At 34.6% G+C, this 27,340-nt stretch overlaps 1 pseudogene; it reads right to left on the reverse strand.

Moving 5' to 3' along the window:
- Positions 1-906: 906 nt before the first annotated feature.
- Positions 907-27,340, reverse strand: part of LOC122491010 — a 75,750-nt pseudogene continuing 49,316 nt past the window's right edge.

The following is a 27,340-nucleotide window of genomic DNA, read 5'->3' on the forward strand; positions in this document are numbered from 1 at the left end:
ATTTAACATATTCACATGTTTTGTGAGTTTTATGTCATTATATTTATTCTATTTTATGCTTGAAACTTACCATGCATTCTAATTTTTCTTTTCTAAATTGTATTGGATTAATTGAATTTTCTTTGTTATGTAATATTTAAAGTTAAAACTTATATCTCTGATTTACTGATTTGAATGTTGGAAGAAAATAATAACACAAGTTTTTGTATATTTTTTGGAATACAAAATTAATAACTGTTACACTGCAAATATTCAGAATTCATAAAATAAATTAATTATAAACTAATTTAAATAAAGCTAAATATTTAAATATTTCAAAAATTAGGAACATAAATACCAAATAAAGAATAATCTAAATATAAATGTTGAACACATGCAGTTATTCTAACATACTTATTAGCAGATGAAATCCATCCAAAATTATAGAAAAAAATACAAAATGAAAAAATAAAAAGTTTATAGAAAAATTAAAATGATATGATAGTATTACTTAGAAGGCAAGATTGCCAAACAATATTAAGAAAAGTTAGATACAAGTTCAGATCTATGTATAGTTTGATTCCAATTACACTGATAAATGCTGTCTCACACACACAGACTGTAAAGAACCACACCAAAATAGTAGTAGGGATTATACTGTGCTGTAGATTATGAGTAATGCCTCTTTTGCCTTTTTTATTTTTTTGCTTCAACATTTTCCATGTATTCTAATTATTTTCAACTAAAGCCTAGAACTGTAGGAAGAGGAAAAGCAATGACAAGACAAATATGGCATATGCATCCACTAATAATAGAAAGGGACTTCCGAGGACTTTATCCCATGCCCCAATCTGGGAAGCACAAAACACCATCTCTGCACACCCTGGAAGAGTTTCGGATGCCAGTGGACTCTCTCCCCAGCTAGCCTCACCTCTCAGCTTTCTGAAGGTGACCTGTGGAAAGATACTATTCCATAATCTGTTCGAAGTCTTCCTCAAAAAGCTTCTTTTGCTAGGTTTGCTGCATTCCAGGACCTTCTTGGTATGCTCTGCATCTAGTTCAGCTCTGAAGCTTTAAAGTTCCTTCCTTTTATTTTTCTTATACTTATGTATCGTTGTAATTCACACTGCCCACATAAATCCTCCAGATTCAGCAGGCAGTTCTCTATCTTCTCAAAACTAGCCTCTAAATAAAAGTCTGATTTGCTGTCATGGGTTCTAAGTCTGTTATGAACGCTGGAAGCTGCTGAAGTTACTCCTGTAATTCGATTAGGGCTCATCTTCTTTTTCTCCCAGTGTGTTGAAAGCGTAGCCACCTCACTATCCACCAACCCTCCAGCACGTGCACATTGCTTGGCTCTTCTGTGACATGTAGCTCATGTATCTTCATATCTGCTAAGTGGTTCTAGTCTAACAGAGTACTTTGGCAAATATGGACTACTCTGGGGTCAATTTTTCCCATTGCTGAAAAGCTTTGTGAATTTTATTAGCTAGGGGAATTATATAAAGACTCGTATAACCTAACTCTAAATATTTTTATCTGATTTCTTTAATCCTTGAATAGTATCTCTTTTCAGTAGTACATTTAAAATTGTTTTTTTAAAGCAATGAGACATTTTAATTCGTATGAGTTCTGCCTTTTGAGAAAATGAAACATTCTCAGTTCTTTGTCTTCTTTAGTTTCACCATGCTTACACTTCAGTGCAGTATTGCCTATATCACTTAGAACATTCTTATTTTCATACCCTTCCTATTCAAAGACCTTTGAATGAGTGAAAGTTATTCTAGCAATAAAGCTTTGCTTTGTAAATTATAATTGTCTTCCTTCTCTGGAGGAGTTTGTGATTTAGAATTCTTTCTAAACTATGGTATCTTTGTTCCATTCAAAATATTAATGTAGAGTTTCAAAGTACGTCAAGGATAATGAGAACTTTTAAATTTTGAATTTCTGCATATCCTTCAAGGGAAAAAATTACAGATCAGTAAAGTTAGATAATAAAATCATCCATAGTTAATACCAACAGCATAACTAGGACAAAGAGAATGCCATACATTTTAATTTACCTAATGGTAAATAACTACCTAAGACCACAGGTTGTGTTTAATGCCTGTACTTAAATGGAGCCAGTACCTGAATGGAGAGTCACAGGCAGTGACTCATCAGAGTCACTGATGAGGCATCGCATCCCTTGTGATGAACATAAGGGACTGCTGTTGGGTCCTATTGGGAATGACTACAGATAACACCTAATAATATTCATTTTCTATAGTAGAAAAGTAAAACCAAGACAGGGGGCCTGGGTGGCTTAGTTGGTTAAGCGTCCGACTTCATTCCGGGTCATGATCTCATGGTTAGTGGGCTCAAGTGCCCCATCGGGCTCTGTCTGTACTGACAGCACAGAGCCTGTGTCCACTTGGGATTCTCTGTCTCCCTCTCTCTCTGCGCCTCCGCTGATAATGCCCTGTCTCTCTCTCTCACATTAAATTAAAAAAAAAAGAATGAAAGAAAAAGTAGAACCAGGGTAAGAAAGCACAGAAAACATTAACAGAGAACATTAATTGCACTTCAAAATGTGTGCTACCGGGGCGGTTAAGCGTCCGACTTCAGCCAGGTCACGATCTCGCGGTCCGGGAGTTCGAGCCCCACGTCAGGCTCTGGGCTGATGGCTCAGAGCCTTGAGCCTGTTTCCGATTCTGTGTCTCCCTCTCTCTCTGCCCCTCCCCCGTTCATGCTCTCTCTCTGTCCCAAAAATAAATAAAAACGTTGAAAAAAAATTAAAAAAAAAATGTGTGCTACCGAAGATGGTGGTGTCATGCAGGCATCAAGTCTGCAGACAATGGAAAATCTTTATAAAGGGACTCCTTGGAGGCCTGATGGTGAAGAGATATAAAGAAGTGCCTGAAAATTAAAGCCTTGTTGGAATTAGAAAATAGCAAAAAATATAAAATGTTGGACCAGAAGAGATTCCGTTAATTTCCATTTGTTAGAGACATCACTGTAGCAACAGGATAGCTTGGTATTGAGCTAAGAAGTGAAGGAAGTCACCAAACCTCACCTTTATAGGCTCTTTGTGCTGTTAGTCCCAGAAAATTCAACACACTAATCAAAACAGCAAAATGTGAACCCTGAACGCATTAAAGTTACCGTAAGAATAAAAGAAAACATGAGCATTCTATTTCTTAACCAAAAAGTTCTCCAAATTAAAAAACAAAAACTGTAACACCATTCTGATATGAATTAAATGTAATTCAACAAGCATTTTCGGAATCAAAATAGCACTAAAACTCAGAAATACAAAGAGTCTGGCTACAAATGGACACATGAAAGCATATAAAATAAGAGCTGACTGAAGAAATTAAATAAAAGACAATAGTCTCTGAGATGAAGACTAAATTGCAAGGTCTCCAACAAAGAATAGATACAGTCAAAAGCATAAAGGGGATTTAGACAATAAAAGTGAAAAAAAAGGCAAGAACAATATTTAAAAAGGCAAAAGTGAAAAGAAATGTGTATGTGTGTATGTATAAAGATCTAAGGTATATAGCAAATTAGATGAAGTTTTATAGAAATGTTCTAGTTAATAAATGAAAAAAGTGATGGGTACAGATCTACTTAGGTATATAGTATATACTCTCTATAGATCATATACTATAGATATAGATAGATGTATTATATATCTGTATATCTACATATATAAAAGCTTCAGAGTTTACTTTTCTAGTGACCTAGAATACAATGGTGAAGAAAACAATGGCTCTACTCTCACTGTGGTGGAACAGGGCAAATGAAATTTTGGGTTTTATAGTCCAGTGAAAGTTCTAGTGCATGTTAGGTGTGAACTAAGATGAAACCCCTATCTTTTTGATCTTCAGCAATACCACATGAAGAGGAGGAACTCCTATTTGATGTAACAGAATTGTCTTGTTGATAAAATAATATTTGATAAAGGCCATTTTCACAACAAAAAGCAAGATTTCCGCTTGAACAAGTTATTTGAGTTTTCCAATAGTTTACCAAAGTTAAATCCCAGTAAAAAGAAATCTATACAAAAATCTGTATATAACTTTAATGAAATTCAAGAAGAGTTCACCTCAAATGCAAGCAGCAATAAACATTATAGTTTGTATATTCTATACAAATGTGCAAATGCATATGCACACATATACTTACATGTTTTGTTTATAATACCCTTAGTATTAAAATTAATTACAGTATTTGTTATTAATGGAGGCAGTATACTTTATAAACATGCATTAAAATGTTTTTTCCCTAAAATGTAATCACCATTATGCTATAATTTATACTTTGTATGATGATTCAGAAAGGATTATGAAGTGGGGTGTATACATCGTATTTTTTTTCAAAACTGAAGTTATTATATTGATGATAAAGCACACTGTTAGAAAGGGTAAAGAAAGAGACACCTTAAAAACTGCAGTTGGGTGTGAAAATTAGTTAAAATATCTAGAGGGCAATTATGGCACTCGTATTTGGGGAAAAATAGAAATATCAATTTCATTTTTAGGAATAATTACCTTTACGGAAAGGTATTACAAAATTAAGTAAAATGAAAATTAACTTAAAATTCATAAATTCTAATTTTATAACTTAAAATATATTTCTAGAGAGACATAAATGTTGATATTCAACATATAAAATTAATATAAATATTTTAGAAAATACTGAACAATTAGGGAAAAGAAAAAATCACTAAAATTGATTATTTTATCTCATGTGTTTTGGGATAATAGCCACATAGTTAGAATGCCTTTTTTTTTTTTTCAACGTTTATTTATTTTTGGGACAGAGAGAGACAGAGCATGAACGAGGGAGGGGCAGAGAGAGAGGGAGACACAGAATCGGAAACAGGCTCCAGGCTCTGAGCCGTCAGCCCAGAGCCTGACGTGGGGCTCGAACTCATGGACTGGGAGATCGTGACCTGGCTGAAGTCGGACGCTTAACCGACTGCGCCACCCAGGCGCCCCCTAGAATGCTTTTTAATGTTGTTTTGCTTCATGTTATTTTTCTAAAAAAACGTGTATTTCTCATAAAAATATGGAATGTTGCCAAGATCCAAATAAACAACAATTCCAATATTTATAATGCTATATTGTTGATGTTAATGCTACATTTATTACCGTATAAAAATACAAAGTGCATATCAAAAAATACTTATTTTTCCTCACAATTATTGTTGTAGTAAGACATACCTTTGAAGTTTTCATCAATGGTTAAGAGTAAATGAATGTATGTTTTAATAATTCAAAAGATCTTATTACCTTCTGCTGCAAGCTAGAACCATCATTGCAAGAATGACTAGGGATAGGGGTGCCCAGGTGGCTCAGTCAGTTAAGCCTCTGACCTCAGGTCATAATCTCACAGTTCATGAGTTAAAGTTCAGTTGGGCTCTGTGCTGACAGCTCAGAGCTTGGAGCTGGAGCCTGCTTTGGCTTCTGTGTCTCCCTTTCTCTCTGCTCCTTCCCTGCTTGTGCTCTTTCTCTCTCAAAAATAAATAAATAAACATTAAAAAAAAAAAGAATGACTAGGGAGAGATAAGCCTTAAGATCAGTTGAATATTTCTTTATAGTTGCCTAACTTATTAATATCTTTAAGAAAAATTAACTCATTTCACTTAGCATAATACCTTCCAGTTCCTTCCACATTGTTGCAAATGGCAATATTTCCACATTGTTGCAAATGGCATATTGATGGCTGAGTAATATTCCAGTGTATGAGAGACAAATCGGTAAACTCTTTTTTTTTTTTTTAAATTTTTTTAACGTTTATTTATTTTTGAGACAGAGAGAGACAGAGCATGAACGGGGGAGGGGCAGAGAGAGGGAGACACAGAATCTGAAACAGGCTCCAGGCTCTGAGCTGTCAGCACAGAGCCCGACGCGGGGCTTGAACTCACGGACCGCAAGATCGTGACCTGAGCCGAAGTCGGCCGCTTAACCGACTGAGCCACCCAGGCGCCCCGACAAATCGGTAAACTCTTAACCACAGAGAGCACATAAATGGTTACCACAGGGGAGGTGGGTGGTATGGGTGAAACAGGTGATGGGATTAGGGAACACACCTGTTGCGATGAGCACTGGGTGTTGTATGGAAGTGTCGAATCACGATATTATACACCTGAAACTAATATTACATTGTATACTAACTGGAATTTAAATAAAAAAATTTTTAAACAAAAAAGGAAAGAAAAAGAAAAATTAACTCTCCTTGTCCTAAAATACATAGGAAATTTATGTTATAGAATCTGGAAAAGCAGATTCCTCACAGTTATTAAATGATTTATATCTAGTGACTTGTTTATCAAATGGTAAAGTAGAATATCAAAAGCAGCAAATGTTCATTACACAATTAAGGCACTCAGGAAGCACATTATGATCCATTACAAATTATTTGTCAATTTTAACATTTTGTCAAGAAATCCTTACATTTTACTACAGTGGACATGGGAAACAAATTAACAACAACGAAAAAGGGATGATGATATATGTTATTTAACATATGTGTTTACTCCACATTGTGCCTGTCTGAAAAAATGTTTAAACAGTCAAGTGATTTCATCTGTTTAGTCAAGCAAGACTACAATAGGCATTTTTTCCCACAATACCATAATAACTGTGTTACAGAGCTTCTATAAATTATAATCTATAAAATAATTATAAAAAGCATGAGCCCTAGAGGTGAAAATTTCTGGATTCAAATCCTGGTTCCACTAGTAATCAGAAATGTGATTTGGAGAAAGTCGTATTCATTAGCTTCTTCATCTTTAAAATAAGGTTATTATGAAAATAAAAATGATTAGTATCAGACACGAAAAAGCACTATATAAAATTTAGTCATGACTATTATTATAATTGTTATCATCTTTGCTGACAATACTATACTACCAACTACTGCTAGTGTTAGTAATACTGAAGGTAGTTATCATTTGAATTTTATCTGCCATAAAAGCGCAATAACCTCTTCTGACAGCCTTTGGTAGAATATAAATTTCAACTTCCTGATAATGAAGCCATTCTTAATGTACAACTGAAATCTTAGTGTTTTTTTGGAAGACAAACAACACAGTAGCGGGAGAAGCATTCATTATCTGCAGATTATGATGTGCAAACTTTTAAGCATGTGATTGAATTTTTACAACAATCTTGAAATAATTATTTGTATTCACATTTTGCAGATGCTGAAACTAAGTTCTGGTCTATAAATATGTGGCAGAGCCACCACTGCTTTCTATGGACAAAGGAATAAGTCAGTCTTTGACCCACAGTATTACAATTAAGCCATTCTTTAGGTTCAACACAAAGTAGCCCCATGTGTTTATTTTTCTAATGTTGGAGTGATACTATTATCAGATTATCTACCTAGAGAAGATGTAGGACTATAGATAGAATGTTGCTCCAGAGATTGAGAGACTTAATGTTGCCTAAATCACAGGGTTCTTGAGAGGGTGCAAGGAAAGGTTTACAGAAATAAATTTGTGAACTGTGAGAATATATGTCACTGGAATACTACATAGCTTTGAGAGTGTTGTGATGGTTTTTTGATAAAAATTGAGTATTCTGTAAAGTTTTTTTAATGTTTATTTTTGAGAGAGAGAGAGAGAGTGGGGGGGAGAGAGCAAGCGGGCGAGGGGAGGAGCAGAGAGAGAGAGAGACAGAAGATCTGAAGCGGGCTTGCACTGACAGCCAAGAGCCCAATGGGGGGCTTTAACTCATGAACTTGTGAGATCATGACCTAAGCTGAAGTTGGACACTCAACTGACTGAGCCACCCAGGTGCCCCTAGTTTGTATAATTTTTAAGAACTCGGGAGTCTCACATATCCAAGCAGAAATGCAGTTAACTTTTTTCATTTTGCTTTTTTATAATATCATAATCCACACATGATTTCTCTCTTTTTGGAATACTGTTAGCTAAATGTTGTTTTACTTCTATTCCTTTCTTTTTTTAAATATATTATAAACATTCAGTAATGGTCCTTGAGGAGCGCCTGGGTGACTCTCTCAGTTAAGCGTCCGACTTCAGCTCAAGTCAGGATCTCCTGGCTGGTGGGTCCGAGCCCCACATTGGGCTCTGTGCTGACAGTTTAGGGCCTGGATCCTGCTTTGGATTCTGTCTCCCTCTCTCTCTCTCTGCCCCTCCCTCACTCATGCTCGCTCTCTCTGTCTCTCTCTCTCTCAAAAATAAAACTAGAAAAATAAAAAAAAAAATAATGGTCCTTGAGAATTTACTTGCCTCTTGGAATTTGTGGGTACAGATAATCCCAAAACTTTAATTTTGGAATTATGAAACCTGTTACTAACTTCTTCAAGAATAATTATTTTAAAAAGAAATATATGCTGGGGCTCCTGAGTGGCTCAGTCAGTTAGGCGGCCGACTACGGCTCAGGTCATCATCTCACGGTTCACGAGTTCGAGCCCATCGTTGGGCTCTGTGCTGACAGCTCGGGGGGCCTGGAGCCTGTTAGGATTGTGTCTCCTCTCTCTCTCTCTGTGTCCATCCCTCCCTCAAGCTCTGTCTCTCTCTGTCTCAAAAGTAAATAAACATTAAACAAATTTAAAAAAGGGGCGCCTGGGTGGCTTGGTCAGTTAAGCGTCCGACTTTGGCTCAGGTCATGATCTCACGGTCAGTGGGTTCGAGCCCTGCGTAGGGCTCTGTGCTGACCGCTCAGAGCCTGGAGCCTGTTTCAGATTCTGTGTCTCCCTCTCTCTCTGCCCCTCCCGTGTTCATGCTCTGTCTCTCTCTGTCTCAAAAATAAATAAACGTTAAAAAAAATTTTTAAAAAGAAATATATGCTAATTTTGATTGAACGCAATTTTAGATGGTACTTCCTTTTGCTATCCTATATTATAAATAATGTTTGCAATGAAACTAGAAAATTTCAAAGTAATGATATCTTCATAGAATTGGTAATCACAATAGCTAATAATTCTGAATACTTGTATATCTGTCTCTTTTATGCCATTTCATCTTCATAACACTCCTAACTAAGAGTTTTGTTATTTTCTATGTTTAAAGATAATCAAATTGAGGTCTCAAAAGGTTAGTTAATTTTCCCAAGATAGGGAAGTAAGAAATAAAAACTTAAGGTCTGAAGTATGATCCAGGATTCAAATGAAATTGTCTGACTTCAAGAAAAATGTACTACTATGAGACGTAGGGTCTTGATGAATCATGATTGCTATGTGAAATATGTAATTAGAACTATTAGTGTTCTCCTTATTCATGTATCTTCAGTTTACACCTACATTTTACCTATTGAAATTGTGAATCCTTAACCACTGTATCCTAGTTTCTTTCTATTCCCCCTCCTCCCCTTCCTCATTAAACATTTAAATAATGCTTACTATATCTAGGCACTGTTGCAAGTGCATCATATAACTTCCATATCCTCAAAATTCCATTCATTTTTATTTTGTGATTAAACTGCACTCTATTAGATCCAGTTTTGTTGAATTCAATTTTTAGGTCTAAAAATGCACCATATCAAGACATAGGTAGTTGCTTTGATTTGATTTGGATTTCTTTAAAAGTTACATTAAAATTGTAAATTAGGTGGCTGCATATTTTACATGTGAACTGAAACAATTTTGAGAATGAAATGGACAGTGAAAATAAATGTGTCAGAACAAGAGGAAAAATGTGGGACTCTCCTAGCATACCAGTCAACCCACTCATAATGAATAAATTAGAGTTCTCAATAGTAGGAAACAATTAGGCTAAGTGAACAACTTTTTTAATTTTTTTGTAGGATGATCTTTTGAAAATATATATGCTAATGGTCAGCACTTCAAATGTTGAATTATTAATTCACACCTACTGTTACTACATTTGGTCATATCCTTAAAGTCCCAAAGTTTGCACTTTCAGTTGTAGAATTACACATAAAAGAATCACTAAAGCATTAAATTTCAGCCTGTATAGACTCAAGAAACAGGTTATTCAGTGAGTTTGTTTACAGATGATATCTCAATATAATATTGCTTGAGGCAGATCCTGGACCTCCTCAGTACATCTCATTGCCTTCTAAGGATTTAGAGTGTGGAGATGGGGGGATTCTGTCACAAGAAAGCAACTAAAAGTGGCCCTATCTGCTTCCATTTTGATTTAGCCTGCAAGTCACTAAAGGAAGCTTAAGTTGATTTGTAGACTTTATAAATTAAATTTCAGAAATACCATGGGTTTCATTAACAGAATTTCAGCATTGCAATTTTGAGCTTTTATATCTCTCCAAGTTACTTACTGAAATAAATGATTGTGAGATCTTCAGCACTATCAGTGTCTGGCACATCATTATACATTGTATACATGTATACATGTATACATCAACATACATTCTCACTGTATGTTAGGCACAGTTCAAAGAGCGTTAGGTAGAGTATTTCCTCTTACCCATAAGATCAAACTAGTATTGTCGGACTTATTTTGCAGATAACTAAACTAAGGCACAAAGAGACTAAGTTACCTGCTAACCGTACATAGCTGGAAGGTGGCAAAATCAGAGTTGGTTCTTCAGTCTGCACTCTTTAACCATTATACCATGTTGCTCCTAATATATATTCTATTAATGATACATCTGTTATCTCATCTGAATTTTAGCATAAACCAGTGAAGTAGTCAAGATAGCTATTGTATTCTCAAATTATGGATAAAAATAATCAAGCTGGAAATTACAAATAAAAATAATTCAAGCGTCTTGCGCAAGCTTATGCAACAAGAGGTACAAATGGCATCTGGAAAGGGAAAATCTAAATATAATTCCAGTCCTCTTTCAACTACATCATCCTAAATTAAAAGGCTAGAATACATCTGAAGAAAAGTGGGGTATACTGAAAGAATGATTCTAAACTTAAATTCACTTTTTTTTCTAAGACTAAATATATATCAGAATATGTTTAATGTTAAATCATAACTGGGAGGGCACAAGCAGGAATACAGACACAAGAGCAAGGCAAAGAATGATGTGCAAATGCCTCTAATAAACTAATTGCACAGAATATTTCAAAGACTCAGCAAGCACCTTCATCCATGGTGAACATGATTCATCATCCATGCCCACCTCCATATGTAACTCCTTCATAGTCTTCTTTCCTGCATATCTTTTGTGTTTCCTGCTTTAAATGCCCCATTTTTAAAGAATCATTAAGCTAATAGGAATATGTACTGGGAAATTCATGAGAAGCTGAATACTAATCTATCTTTTGCTTACTCTTCTCCTTAAACTTGAATTAATTGGGAGTCTATATTAGTAATGTCTATAGCCTTATTGTTCTTATATAATCTTCAAACATTGAACTCTAGAATAATAATCTTAATCAACTCCCTGGAGTCTCTGAAACCTTAATTTCTTCACCTAAAACAAAATAAAGCAAAACAAAGTGATATTCTAACTACTTAGTTGTCATTAGCACAAATGAAATAGTATATAAGGAAAGCTATGTAAAATGTAAAAAAAATATTGAAATATAAAAACAGTAAATCCATGTGAATCATATAATAAACTCTTACCAAATATTAGGGGCTTTGTATATGGTTATCTTTCCCACTTTTTATGAAACCTATTTTCTGGGACTTGTTTTTAACCTACCTGCTTATTTCCAATTCAGTTCTTGTGTTTATTGTTGTTTTGTCATCCTTCACTACCTCTCTGAGTGGAGAACTGATCCTGAAACCAGATAAACTGACTCCGATTCCATTCAAGCAGTTCCTACTAAATAGAATGAAAAATGTGGTCATTTGATTTGTGTACTTAGTGAAGATAAATACCTAGTGCTGAATAAATATTGGATGTTTATGAACTTAAAATTAAGCTACCAGATAAGTAAAATTTCTGGTCTGTCCTCTGGACCAGTTTCTTACTATGATTTATTTCCCCCTCCCCTCTTTTCTTCTTTGTATCTCAGCATCAAACAGGATTAAGGCAAACTAAATATCTTGGTCACATACTTTCTAATTAGTATCCAGCCTACTTTAATCTGGCATATTTCGCCACTGAAAATTGTCTATTCTAGCGATTTAGTTCAGTCTTTTTCATTTGTTCTTTGAACATTTGAAACTATTCATAACCTTTTTTCTTGAAATTTTTTACTATTTTGCTTCTACAAAGCCATTTTGCTCACTTATGAACATTTCTTCTCAATCCATACGTCTGTTTTCTTTCCTTCCCCTGCAATCTGACACTCCTCCCTTGATTGTTTCATCCATTTCCTGATTGGTTAGTCGTACTCTGAAGGCTTCTAAATCTGTATCTCTAGTCCAGGTAACTACCCTGGGTTCCAGAAAAATATATAACTAAATATACATTTTCTCCTAGTGCTCCCATAGATATGTAAACCAAGCAAGCCAAATGTGAAACATGCTATTTCTTACTATTTCCTATAGTAACTAACAAGTGGCTAAAGCCAGAATTATGGAAGCAGTTTAGACTACTTAAAACATTTTATCCCTTTTTCAGAGCTGTCATTAGATTCTGTATATTGAACTTAATATGACTGTCTCCACCTCTGCAGTTTTTGGTCTCATAGTATCTTGGATATTGTTATCTAATGTTGCAATATCTAGCATTATAATATAAAATCACACAGTCTGGAGTGCCCCATCAAATGTCCCTTCGCAACTGCAAACTATACACTTGTACTAAAGTCATAATTGAGTTATTTTCCTGTTTAAAAATATTTAATGACCTCTGTCATGTACAAAATAGATCTCAAACTTCAAAAAATGGACTGAGAGACTTTTTATGATATACTTCTTCTTATCTTTGCAATCTTTAACCTGTTATTTTCTTTCTCACTTAAACTACTGTTGAGTCTTAACACGTATTTAAACTTTCTGGTTCAATTTATATGTGTTTTTTTTCAAGAAATGTACATACACTACTGTAAATGTAGTTTCTCCTCCTCATGATTTTTTTCTTGTAATTTTGTTAATAACATTTTCTTTTCTCTAGCCTAGTTTATTGTAAGAATACAGAATGTAATACATATAACATACAACATGTGTGTTAATTGACTATTTAAGTTATCAATAAGACTCTGGTGAACAGTAGGTTATTTGTTAATTTGGGGGGAGTCAAAAGTTATATGCAGATTTTCCACAGTTAGAGGGGTCACTGTTCCTAATGCTTGCATTGTTCAAGGGTCAGATGTATAGTGATTGGCTACATCTACTTCCAGAACATACTATAATGTGGTTTGCCTTCAGATCTATACTCACCTGAAGATGAGTATATTCCTGAAATGGAACATCCTGTATATCTTAACACGTGTACCAAGGTTTAGTTAAAATATCATTCTAAAGTAAAATGTTCATTCTATAACTAACCTAGGATTTTCTCGCATATTTTTTTCATCAATCAGATTCGATTTTGTTTTTGTTTTTGCCAGGTCCACATGCAGTCATGGTTTAGATGCCCTTTACTTATTTTGCGATTATTCTTTGCTGCTAACTCCATTGAAGTAACCCTTTTCTTCTTACCACTTAGACCTAGTTCTCATTTCTCATTCTAGGCATGCCATTTGCATTTGGTTACAGACATTGTTTTCACTCTGCTTTTCCTTGAATAAGATGACACTTATTCAGTGTCTATATTCATCTATTCTCAGGTTACATAATTCCTTGCATAAGCAGCCTAGGCTCTTAGCCACATTGCAGAGAACATTACTGATCTTTACTGTGAGCCGTTTTCGTATCGTATGTGGTGCTGCAGCAAGATAAATTGCCAGTGGATTTGTGCAGTCCTTTTGTTGGGAAAACACAGCACTTGTAATTAAACACTTAAATTGAGTCTTTTGGGTCAAAGACCTAGTTATTTCATCGCAATAACAGTGAGATTCTCAATGAGATGCATGGTGTCCTCCGTTACCTCTTGTTTTGCTAAGTGAAAAGTTTCAAGAAAATAGAAAACTTCAGGCTTGTAATGTAGGTCACAGATGTCAGATTTCAGGTTTACCTAAGTTCTTTAATGCTTTTAAAGCTTTAATGAGGTTTAGTTTATGTACAATAAATGGCATATATTTAAATTCTGCATTTTTGATATAACATTTTAAGCCATCATCATATTCAAGGTACTAAATATTTCTATCAAATCCTACAGATTCTTGTGGCCCTATTAATACACACCCTTCACTATCCCATTCTCAAGCCAAAACTGATCAGATTTGTGCCACCATTAAATTGATGGCATATTCCAAAATTTTATAAAAATATAATAACATATGCAATCTTTTCTTTATGTCCTCTTTTATTCTAGAAAAGGATTTTGAAATTTTTTCATGTTGTATATAGCAATAGTTTGTTCCTATTACTGATGAGTAGTATTCCATTGTATAGATTGTATAGATTCAATTGTAGAGATATACCATAACTTGTTTTTCCATTTTCCTACTGATGACGTTTAGTTATTATACATAGTTTCTCTGTATGTGCACATACAAGTCTCTTAAACATGTTTTAATTTCTCATGGTAGTGAATTACCAAACTTGTTTCCAGATTGGCTTATGATGTATATTGGCTTATGTTACATTACAAAGTGGTCTTTTTATGTTTTAATTTTAATTTATTAGAATTTTTTTAAATTCAAGGATAATCAACATACAGTGTTATATTAGTTTCAGATGTGCAATATAATGATTCAACAATTCTATGTTTCTCAGTGCTCGTCAAGATAAGAATACTTTATTTTTAAGATAAAGATACTCTTATTATCCTTTATTTCACCCATTCCCCTCACCCACCTCACCTCTGACAGCCATCAGTTCTCCATTTTTAAGTTGTTTTTTAGTTTCCCCTTTTTTTTGCTTCATTTGTTTTTTTTTTAATTCCACATATGAGTGAGATAATATGGCATTTGTCTTTTCTTGACTGACTTATTTTACTTAGCATTATAACCTTTAGGTCCATGTTGTTGCAAATTGCAAGATCTCATTCTTTTTTATGACTGAATCATATTTCATTTTGTGTGTGTGTGTGTGTGTGTGTATGTTTGTGCATACCACTCTTCTTTATTCATCTATCAGTGGACTCTTGAGTTGTTTCCATGTATTGGCTATTGTAAATAATGCTGCAATAAACATGGAGGAGCATATATCTTTTCAAATTAGTGTTTTGATTTTCTTTGGGTAAATAGCCAGTAGTGGAATTAATAAGTCATATGGTAATTCTGTTGTTTTTTTTTGAGACACCTTTATACTGTTTTCTATAGTGGTTTTGTCAGTTTGCATTCCAGCTAACCATGCACAATTTTTCCTTTATTTCTTGTTTTTGTTTTGTTTTGTTTTTTACTTTAACCATTTAACAGGCATGAAATAATATCTCATTGTGGCTTTGATTTGTATTTTCCTAATGATTAGAGACATTGGGTATATTTTCATGAGTCTGTTGACCATCTGTATGTCTTCCTTGGAAAATGTCTTTTCATATTCTCTGCCTGTTTTTAATTGGATTGTTTGCTTTTTTTGTGTTAAGTTATATGCTCTTTATATATTTTGGATACTAACCCTTTATCAGATATATCATTTACAAATATCTTCTCCCATTTAGTGCGTTCCTTTTGTGTTTTGTTAATAGTTTGCTTCACTGTGCAAAAGCGTTTTATTTTAGTATAGTCCCAATAGTTTACTTTTGTTTTTGCTTCCCTTGCCAGAGGAGACATAGCTAGAAAAAATGTTTCTATGGCCAGTGTCAAAGAAATGATCACCTTTGTTCTCTTCTAGGTTTTTATTATTTTGAAGGCTCGCATTTAGGTCTTTAATTCATTTTGAGTTTATTTTTGTGTATGGTATAAAGTGGTCTAGTTTTTGCTTTTGCATGTAGCTGTCTAGTTTTCCCAGCACCATTTGTTGAAAAGATTGTCTTTGCCACAAGATGGTATTTTTAAATGTCCAGGATTCAAATCTTAATTTACTGAAATCATCTCCATAACAATGAGTGAGACAAGGTCTTCATCCCACTTAACCCATCTGTAAAATGGGGACAAAATATAACCCCATTTAAAGGTTGTATGACTAAAACTAATAATAAACATTAAGCATAAAACAGAGTGATTAGAAACATATTCAAAATTGCATTATCAATATGATTGGTTTCATGGCATGACCTAATTGGTAGATTGTGGAAAATAAAACTTTATGAACTATCTTTTTTTTAAAGTTTATTTATTTATTTTTGAGAGAGAAGGAGAGAGCAGGGGAGGGGCAGAGAGAGAAAGAGAGGGAATCTCAAGCAGTCTCTGCACTGTCAGCACAGAGCCTGATGTGGAGCTTGATCCCATGAACAGTGAGATCATGACCTGACTTTGGTATCATGGTAATGCAGGCCTCATAGAGGGAATTTGGAAGCTTTCCTTACTCTTATTTTTTTTGGAATAGTTTGAGAAGAATAGGTATTAAACGTTTGGTAGAATTCACCTGTGAAGCCATCTGGTCCTGGAGTTTTGGTTGTTGGGAGTGTTTTGATTACTGATTCAGTTTTATTGCTGGAGGTCCATCTGTCCAAAGTTTCTGTTTCTTCTTAATTATGTTTTAGGAGAAAATATGTTTCTAGGAATTTATCCTTTCTTCTGGTTGTCCAGTTTGTTAGCATACAATTCTTCATAATATTCTCTTATAATTCTTTGTATTTCTGTTGCATTGTTTTTAATTCTCCTCTTTCTTTTGCATTTTGTTCGTTTGCATACCCTCTCGTTTTTTATGAGTCTGGCCAAGGATTATTAATTTTGTTGATATTTTCAAAGTGCCAGCTCCTGCTCTCATTGACCCATTCTATTTTATTTTTCTTTTTAGTTTCTGTTTATTTCTGATCTAGTCTGTATTATTTCCTTCCTTTTACTACTTTTGGGTTCTGTTCTTTTTTTAGTTCCTTCAAAATTTCTTTTTCCAATGTTTATTCATTTTTTGAGAGGGGGGGAGGGGCAGAGAAAGAGGGTGACACAGAATCCGAAGCAAGCTCCAGGCTCTGAACTGTCAGCAAAAAGCCTGACGTGGGGCTTGAACCCACAAACCGCAAGATTATGACCTGAGCCGAAGCCAGATGCTTAACCAACTGAGCCACTCAAGCACCTCTCTAGTTCCTATAAATGTAAGTTAGATTGTTTATTTGACATCTTCTTGCTTTTTGAGATAGGTCTATGTTGCTTTAAACTTCCCTCTTAGAACAACTTTTGTCGAATCCCAATGATTTTGTACCATTGTGTTTTCATTTCCATTTGTGTGTATTTTTTTAATTCTCCCTTGATTTCTTGTTTGACTCATTCATTGTTTACTAGTATGTTATTTAACCTCTCTATATTTGTGTTCTTTCCAGATATTTTTCTGGTGGTTGATTTCTAGTTTTATAGCATTGTGGTTGGAAAGCAAGCATGTGTCATATGACTTCATTCTTTTTTAATTTGTTGAGGCTTTTTTGTTGCCTAACATGTGATCTATTCTGGAATGTATTTCATGTGAACTTGAAGACAGTGTGTGTTCCACTGTTTTGGCATTGAATGTTCTGAATATATGTGTTGAATCCATCTGTTCCAATGTGTCGTTCAAAGGCATTGGGGTTTTTTTTGTTGATTTTCTGTTTAGATGATCTATCCAATAATTTAAGTGGGGTGTTAAAGTCCCCTACTATTATTTCATTACTATTGATTACTTTGCTTATGTTTGTTAATAGCTGCTGTATGCATTTGGGTGTTTCATGTTGGGTGCATAAATATTTACAAATATCATATTTTCTTAGACTATTCCTTTTATGATTATGTAGTGTCCTTTATTTTTTGTTGCAGTTTTTGTTTTAAAATCTATTTTTTCTCCAATGTAATTATCCTGCCCGGCTTTTTTTTTTTCTTCATTTGTGTGATAAATGCTTTTCCATCACTTTATTTTCATTCTGCTTGTGTCGTTAGATCTGAGATAAGTCTCTTGTAGGCAGAATACAGATGGGTCTGCATTTTTATCCATTTCACTACCCTATGTATTTTGATTGGAGCATTAGTCCATTTGCATTCAAAGTAATTATTGATGGGTATGTACTTATTGTTTTGTGTTTGTTTTTGTAGTTCTCTTTTCCTATCTTACTCTTTTCTTTCAGGGTTCTCTGGATTTCTTTAGTGATATACTTAGATTCCTTTATCTTTACTTTTTTGCATATTTATTAGTGGTTTGTGATCTGTGGTTACATTATGTTTGTACATAACATTTTAAGCATTTAGCAGTCTGTGTGAAGTTGATGGTCACTTAAATTCAAACCCCATTCTAAAAACACTACATTTTACTCCCCCCCCCCCATTATGTCTTAGGTATATGGGGTCAGACTTTACATTCTTTTATTTTGTGTATCCCTTGACTGATTTTTATAGATATTTTTAATTTTACTGCTTTTGTGCTTCCTACTTTTCTTACTTCTTATGGTCTTTCCTTTCCATGAAAAGAATCCCCTTTAACATTTCTTCTAAGTCTGGTCTACTAGTGATGATGCCTTTAATCTTTGTCTAGGAAACTCTTTATCTTTCCTTCTATTCTGAATGATTGCTTTTCTGGATAGAGTATTCTTGATTACAGATTTTTTTTCCCCCTCTAATCATCTTGAATACATAATGTCACTCCCTTCTGGCCTGCAGAGTTTCTGCTGAAAAACAGCTGATAGCCTTATGGAATTTCCCTTGTGTGTAATTTTTTTTTTCTGGCTGCTTTTATAATTCTCTATAATTCGTTTTGTCATTTAGTTAGTGTGTGTCTTGGTGTGGACCTCTTTAGGTTGATTTGGCAGGGTGGAGTGTGGTGCTTTTCTGTGCCTCCTTGATCCAGACTTCTGTTTTTGTTTGTTTGTTTGTTTTTGTTTTTGTTTTCCCCAGATTTGGGAAGTTTCTAGCTATTATTTCTTCAGATACATTTTCTGCCACCTCTTCTCTCTCTTCTCCTTCTGCATATCTATAGTTCTTTTGCTTCCTCTAATCTATTTAGTCTAAAGGGACTAGTATATTTTTATTTTCAGTTATTGAATTCTTCTTCTCTCGTTCATTCTTTTTGCTTTCTCTTTGTTGAGGATCTCACGGAGGTCTTCCACTCTTTTCTCAATTCCAGTATCTTTATGACCATTGCCTGAAGTTCTACAACAGGCATGTTGCTTCTCTTGGTTGCATTTAGCTCTCTTGCTATGATTTTGTCCTTTTCTTTAATTTGGGGCATATCCTCTGTCTCCTCATATGTACACTTATGTAAGTACTTGCTCTGGCAAGTAGTGGCCTTTGAAGAGGAAATGCAGTATTCCTGTTCATCAGAACCTGGAGCTACAGGGATTTCTCTTATGTTTGTGTGTGCACCCTACTCTTGCAGCTGAGTTGTTTTTGCCTTCATTTCAGTCATTTTCAATGGCTCTCTTTGCCAGTTTTGTGAAAGGTTTGGTCCCTGTGTCAATGTGCCAGTCTGGGGCTGACTTGGACTTGAGTTTGGTTAGACCAGGTGTTTGCCAGAGCTGCAGTCACACCCAACTGCAGGGCACTCTCCCTATGAGGTCCTCTAAGATTTTTCTGTTGGGCAGTGACTTCAGTCAGACAAGATGTCTTTCCCCAGTGCAGTGCTGGGGCTGCAGTCAGACTGGTGTGTGTCATCCTTTCAGGACAAGAGTCACTTTGGAGAGGTGCCAGCCACTGTCAGGGCTGTTTGCATACTGCCATGCTTTGTATGGACTCCCACCAAGTCTGTGTTGGAAGGAGCAGACTGCAAGATAATACAGGGGAAGGGTGAGTGGTATTAGCAAAGTTGGCACAGGTTTGCTGTAGGAGGGGACCTGGAGTAGCTTTGGAGAACCACCAAGGGTTGGCCACAGGAGAATGCAGAGACAGAACTGCTATTAGAGGGGAATTGGAGCTGTTTTAGAGAACTGCTAAGGGGGTAGAACTGTTAGAGGGGGTAGGTACACAGGTGAGTATCCAGATTGGATGCACTGTTAGCAGGTTAGATGGAGAATGTTCATGATCTTCTGGTTTCCGCAGGTATCCCTGTATTTAGGCTGGGGCAGGGGAGATATCATGACTGCCATCTCTTTTGTTCCTGGATAAGTCTCTTAAAGATCACTGCTCTTCCTGCACACTTTCTGAGATTAGTAAATGCATTTCCTTTATTTATATTCTAGGTGGTTTTCAAATTACTGCCTGAATGCCGTATCTTAGGAGGGCTGTTTGTTATGTCATCTCTTTAAGGGCAGGGAGTCCTTTTTTTTTTTTTTTTTTTTTTTTTAAATCATCCCTGATTTTTTAAATTCCAGATATTTAGCACCACTGATTGTAAGAACTCAAGAAGTTAAGCTCCTCTGGTTGTCAAGCCCAAATATTGTAGGGCTTCATCTTCCCCGTGTGGGGTTTCTGTGCCTGGGTTGCCTCATGTGGGCACCCTTCTCTTTGCCTGTAGTGTCCCTGTCTCTCTCTCAATAGTCTCCTGGGCCAGCTTGGTTCCTGGTCACGTCCCTCCCATTCCTTCCATTTTTGATTTGGCCTCTTCTCTACATTTTGCTGTGGAGAATCTGTTATGCCAGTCTTTAGGTCATTTTCCAGGTTATTTACACCGATGTGAGTGTTATCTAGGTGTGTCCCTGGGATGAGGTGAGCCTAGGATCTTTCTACTCTATCATCTTCCCCAGAAGTCCTCCTATGTTATTTTCAAAAGCTGCTTAGATTAGTTACTATTAGAAATCCCTGACAAATAATTACTCCCCTAGGTGATACTGAAATTACAGTACACTTCATTAGGTATTAGATGCTTTGTATAGTTTTTTAATGGAAAAAAATAACTTTTATATTAACTAGATGTTTGCAAGGTATTTTTATTTCTCTTGGGAAATGCTTGTGCTGTTACCCTATGTGTAGGGCAACTTCTATTTAATTCATACATTTATGTGAATAGATTTTACTAATTGGATTCTAGTTCACAATTGATTTATTGTGAAATATTTATTCAGAAAGTCTAGTGAATGTGATGTATTGGGAAGATTTTATAAACAAATTGTGTTCATTGCCTGTATCTTGGCAGAAGTCCTCTTGACTAGTAATCCAACATCTATTATGTAACTGACTCACTTTTGATTTTCAGTTACTTCAATAAAGGCATTGAATAACTTCTGAATTGTATGTGATTTTGATCTCCATATGAAAGAGGTAATTTTAAAGAATGCAACGTGCCAGATGGGTAAGAGAGATGAAAGTGAAGAAATGAAGCAAGAGAGGTATGCGAAGGAAGAAAAGGAGAAATTTAAGTTATTAGTGGAGAACAGTTGAGGAGAATAAAAATATTTACAAACTCAAGTCCACAAATAACATTTAATAATATAGTAAATATGCAGTGAGAAGAGGAAAGCAGTTGTCTACTTAGACTCTTTAATTTCTCAAAATATTATTGGAATGTATTTCTCTGATCTCTTCCTTTTATACACATATATACACATAGTAGAAAATACTTTTAAATACAGAAGTATATATACAGTTAAATACAATAATGTTTTTGGGGAAAATGACAAATTCCTAGAATGCGTTACAGGCTACACATTATTCCTTTTACACTGATTTTTAAAAAGAAGAAAAATAAGTAACAAGAAAAACTAAAATGTGTTGATCTTTCAAGATAGCTATTAACTGTTTCTAGATGGCTTCCAACTCCTCCTAACCACAGCAGTGCTAGAAGGAACAGCTTCACATATGCCCCCTTATGAACATATGCATGCCTTTCTCTCAGGACTTTGGAATCATCAGTTATATTTAATTTGAGTAAGCACTCACAGGTTTGTCTTCAGACGACTGCACCGAACCCTTACCAATAGTGTGTGTTTCTGCATCACATTACCTGCCAAATTTTGCATTATTCAGCTTTAATTATTCAACACCTACATATCTAGTTCCAATCACTCTTTCAGTTGCTAGGCATGAACAAAATATTATTTCTAATTTCTATACTACTAGTCAGGTGAGTGAACAAAGATTTATTTTTTGTGATATAATTTGCATTTTTCTAGTTACCAGTCCATTTGAACATCACTTTTTTGTGGTATTTATTGGATTTCCTCTTCTGTAAATTGTTGGTATATTTCGCCCATTTCTTTATTGTATTTTCTCTCTTTATATTTTAGATATTAGTTTCCTGTCTGTTTTAGATGTAAACATATTGTCATATTCTGCAAATTGTCTATTATCTTCAATGAAATGTGAAAATCATGACATAACTATTACGATCTTTTGTGTGGTTTATTGCACTTGTGACTTAGCTTCAGAAATTCTTCTCTCTAGGGTGCCTGGGTGGCTCAGTTGTTTAAACGTCTGACTCTTGACTTTGGCACAGGTCATGAGGTCATGGTTTGTGGATTTGAGCCCACATCGGGCTTTGTGCTGACAGTGGCAGCCCTACTTGGGATTCTCTCCCTCTCCCTCTCTTTCTGTCCCTCTCCTGCTTGCATGTTGTCTCTCTCTCAAAATAAACACATTTAAAAAAAAATTATTTTCTCTAGAACAATATATTGTTTTATATATATTTTTTCATTTTATCTTTAACATTTATGTCTTTAATCCATGCAGATTCCACTATGGAATATTATACTACCAATCTCTTTAATTTTCTCTCCACATTCGGAATCAGTACCAGGATGAGATAAATTATGCTGAAATAACAAAAATCTCAAAATCTGAATGACTAAACATACACTACAAATATCTATTTCTTATTCACACTACATACACAGCATGGTTCAGAGAGGAATTCTGTCCATTGTAATAACTCAGTGAGGCTAGGATGATGAAAGTATTACTACCTTAGCGACATGGAAAGTTGAAAATACAAAATTGGCTTCTTAAGCCTCACAAAAGAAGTTGGAAAGTGTCCTGTATTCTGGAAGAGTTTGTATAAGATTGTTGTGTGTGTATGTATGTTTTTTTTTCCATTAGGGTTTAATTGAAATTGAATTTGACAAAATAGTGATCTGCGAATTTTATTTCTTATGTGAGAGTTTTCATACTCAGTTTCTTTAAATAGATATCAACCTATTATAAATATTTTATTTCACCTTATGTCAGAATGGGGTGAAGATGTAGGTTTTTTTAAAAAAAAAGAATTTGACCATTTTGACCATTCAAGTTTGTTAAAATAAAGGTTTTTTTTAAAAATAATATTTACATTTACTTTTCATGTGTATAAAATATGGTGAAGATATAGGTTATTTTTGAAGAATTTGACCATTTTAACCACTCAAATTTGTTAAAGGGGTTTTTAAACTAATATTTACAACAATGCATGAGGGTTCCTTTTTCTCCACATCCTAGCCAATATTTGTCATGTCTTGTGTTTTGTTTTAATTCTGACAGGTGTGAGATGATATCCAATTATAGTTTTGATTTGCATTTCCCTGCTGATGATTGATGTTGGTCGTCTTTTCATGTGTCTTTTGGCCAACTGTTTGTCTTCTTTGGAGAAATGTCTGTTCACATCTTCACATTTATTAATTGGATTATCTGGTTTTTGGTATTCAGTTGTATAAGTTCTTTATATATTTTGTATATCAAATATATCATTTGCAAATATCATTTCAGTACATTGCCTTTTTTTGACTGTTTCCTTTGCTGTGCAGAAGCTTTTTATTTTGATATAGTCTCAATAGTTTATTTTTGCTTTTGTTTTTTTATTCCCCTTGCTTGAGGGGACATATTCAGAAAAAAGTTGCTATGGCCCATGTCAGAGAAATTACTGCCTGTGCTGTCTCTTCTAGGATTTTTATGGTTTCAGATCTCTCATTTAGGTTCATAATCCATTTTGAGTTTGTGTGTGTGTGTGTGTGTGTGTGTGTGTGTGTGTGTGTGGTGTAACAAAGGGGTCCGGTTTCCTTCTTTTTGCATGTAGGTGTTCAGTTTTCCCAGCATCATTTGTTGAAGAGACTGCCTTTTTCCCAATGCATATTCTTGCCTTCTTTGTCATAGATTAATTGACCATGTAATTGTGGGTTTATTTCTGGGGGCTCTATTCTGTTTCGTTGATCTATGTGTCTGCTTTTGTGTCATTATCTTACTTTTGATTACTCCAGCTTTGTAGTATAACTTCAAATCTGAGATTGTGATATCTCCAGTTTCGTTCTTTTTTCAAGATTGCTTTAGCTATTTGGTGGTTTTTTTGCAATTCCATACAAGTTTTAGGATTATTTGTTCTAGTTCTATAAAAAGTGCTGTTGGTATTTTGACAGGGATTACATATAATCTGTAGATTGCTTTGGGTAGTATGACCATTTAAATAATATTTGTTCTCCCAATCCATGAGCAAGGAATATCTGTCCATTTGTCATCTTTAATTTCCTTCCTCACTGTTTTATACTTTTCAGAATACAGGTCTTTCACTTCCTTTGTTAAGTTTATCACTGGGTATTTTATTATTTTAGGTCCAGTTGTAAATAGGCTTGCTTTCTTAATTTCTTTTCCTGCTATGTCAGTATTAGTGTGTAGAAATGCAACAGATTTCTGAATATTGATTTTGTGTCCTGCAACCTTACTAAATTCATGTGTAAATTCTAGGAGATTTCGGTGGAATCTTTAGGATTTTCTATGTATAGTAGTATCATGTCAGCTGCAAATAGTGAAAGTTTAAATTCTTCCTTACCAATTTGGATGCTTTTTATTTTTTTTTCTTGTCTGTTTTGGCTAGGATGTCCAATGCTATGTTGAATAAAAGCATTGATAGTACAGGTACCTGGGTGGCTTAATCAGTTAAGCACTACTCTGGATTTTGGCTCAGGTTACTATCTCGTGGTTGATGAAATCAAGCCCCGTGTTGGTCTCTGTGCTGACAGGATGGAGCCTGCTTGGGATTCTCTCTCTCTGTCTCTCTCTGCCCTTACCCTGCTTATGCTCACTCTCTCTCTGTCTCAAAATAAATAAATTAATTTTTTAAGTTGTCAGTGGATATCTTTGCCTTGTGCCTGAACTTAGGGGAAAAGCTCTCAGTTTTTCACCATTGAAATGATGTTAGCTGTGGGTTTTTCATATACAGCCTTTATTATGTTGAGGTATATTCCCTCTAAACTTACCTTGTTGCAGTTTTTTTTTTATCATAATGGATGTTTTACTTTGTCACATGCTTTTTCTGCATGTATTAAAATGATCATGTAGTTTTATCCTTTCTCTTGTTGATATATCACATTGATTTGCAAACATTGAGCCACCTTTGCAACCCAGGAATAAATCCCACTTCATTATGGTGAATGACTTTTTACTGTAGTATTGGATTCAATTTGCTAATATTTTGTTGAGAGTTTTCCATCTATACATATCAGATATATTGGTCTGTAGTCCCCCCCTCCCACCTTTTTGTTTCTTTGTAATGTCTTTATCTTGTTTTGGTATCAAGGTAATTCTAGCCTCATAGAATGAATTTGGAAGTCCCCTTCCTCTTCTATTTTTGGAGATAGTTTAGGAAGAAAAAGTAATAGTCATGATCCCAGAGTTGAGGGATCAAGCCCTGCATTGGGCTCTACACTGAGCACAGAGCCTACTTAAGATTCGCTCTCTCTCCCACTCCCCACTCACACTATCTCTCTCTTTAAAAAACAAACACAAACAAAAAAACAAAACAAAACAAAAACCTGATACAATTCACCTGTGAAGCCATCTGGTCCTAGACTTTTGTTTGTTGCCAGTTTTCTATTTCTGATTCAATTTTATTGGTGGTAAACAATCTGTTCCAATTTTCTATTTCTTCCTGATTTATTTTTGGAAGTTGTATGATTCTAAGAATTTGTCCATTTCTTCTAAGTTGTCCAGTTTGTTGGCATATGATTTTTCACAATATTCTCTTTGTATTTATGTTATGTTGGTTTTTATTTCTCTTCTTTCTTTTCTGATTTTGTTTGTTTTTGTCCTCTGTCTCTTTTTGATAAGCCTGGCAAAGGGTTATGAATTGTGTCAAACTTTTCAAAGAACTAGCTCCTGCTTTCATTGATCTGTTCTCCTGTGTGGTGGTGGTGTTTTAGTTTAGATGTCATTTAGTTCTGCTCTAATCTTCATTATTTCCTTCCTTTCACTGCTTTTGTGTTTTGTTTTTTTCTTTTTCTAGTGTCTTTAAATGTAAGGTTAGGTTGTTTGAGATCTTTCTTGCTTCTTGACATAGGCCTGTGTTATAAATTTCCCTCTTAGAACATCTTTTGTTGCATACCAAAGATTTTGGATGATTGTGTTTCTATTTACATTTGTCTCTGTGTATGTCTAACTTTCTCTTTGATTTCTTGGTTGACTCATTCATTGTTTGGTAGCATGTTATTTAGTCTCCATGTATTTGTGTTCTTTCCAGATTTTTTCTTGTGGTTGATTTCTAGTTTTATAGCATTGTTGTCAGAAATGATGCATTGTACGACTTTAATCGTTTTTATTTGTTGAGGCTTGTTACCTAACATGTGATCAATTATGAAGTATATTCCATGTGCACTTGAAGACAATGTGTATTACACTGTTTTAGCATTGAATGTTCTAAATACATTTGTTAGATCCATCTGTTCCAATATGTCATTCCAAGGCACTGTTTTGTTGATTTCTGTTTGGATCATCTATACAATGATTTAAGTAGGATTTTAAAGTCCCCTACTATTGTACTATTGATTACTTTGTTTATGTTTGTTAATAGCTGCTTTATGTATTTGGGTTCTTTCACTGTTGGGTGCATAAATATTTATAAATGTTATATCTTGTTGGATTGTTCCTTTTATGATTATATAGTCCTTTATCTTTTGTTATAGTCTTTGTTTTAAAGTCTATTTTCTCCAATGTAATTATTGCCATCCTGGCTTTTATTTTTCACTTCCATTTGCATGATGAATGCTTTCCCATCACTTTAGTTTCATTCTGCATGTGTCTTTAGATTTGAAATGAGTCTCTTGTAGGCAACATCTAGATGGGTCTTACGTTTTTATCCATTTCATCACCCTATGCCTTTTGATTGGAGCATTTAGTCCATTTATGTTCAAAGTAATTATTGATAGGTAGATGCTCATTGCCATTTTGCTACTTGTTTTATAGTTGTTTCTGTAGTTCTTCTCTTGCTCCCTTCTCTCACAGTTTGCTGGCTTTGTTTATTGATATACTTGAATTCCTTTCTCTTCATTTTTTTGCAAATATTAATTTTTGATTTATGGTTACCATTAAGTTTGTATATAACATCTTGAGCATATTAAGTTGATGGTCACTTAAGTTTGAACCCATTCTAAAAGCACTAAATTTTTACTCCTTTCCCTGCCATGTTTTAGGTATATGGTATCATAATTTACATCCTTTTATTTTGTGAATCCCTTGACTGATTTTTATAGATATACTTAATTTTACTGCTTTTGTGTTTCCTACTTTTCTTACTCCTGTT

This window comes from Prionailurus bengalensis, chromosome C2 (assembly GCF_016509475.1).
Source record: "Prionailurus bengalensis isolate Pbe53 chromosome C2, Fcat_Pben_1.1_paternal_pri, whole genome shotgun sequence".
Lineage (NCBI taxonomy): Eukaryota > Metazoa > Chordata > Mammalia > Carnivora > Felidae > Prionailurus > Prionailurus bengalensis.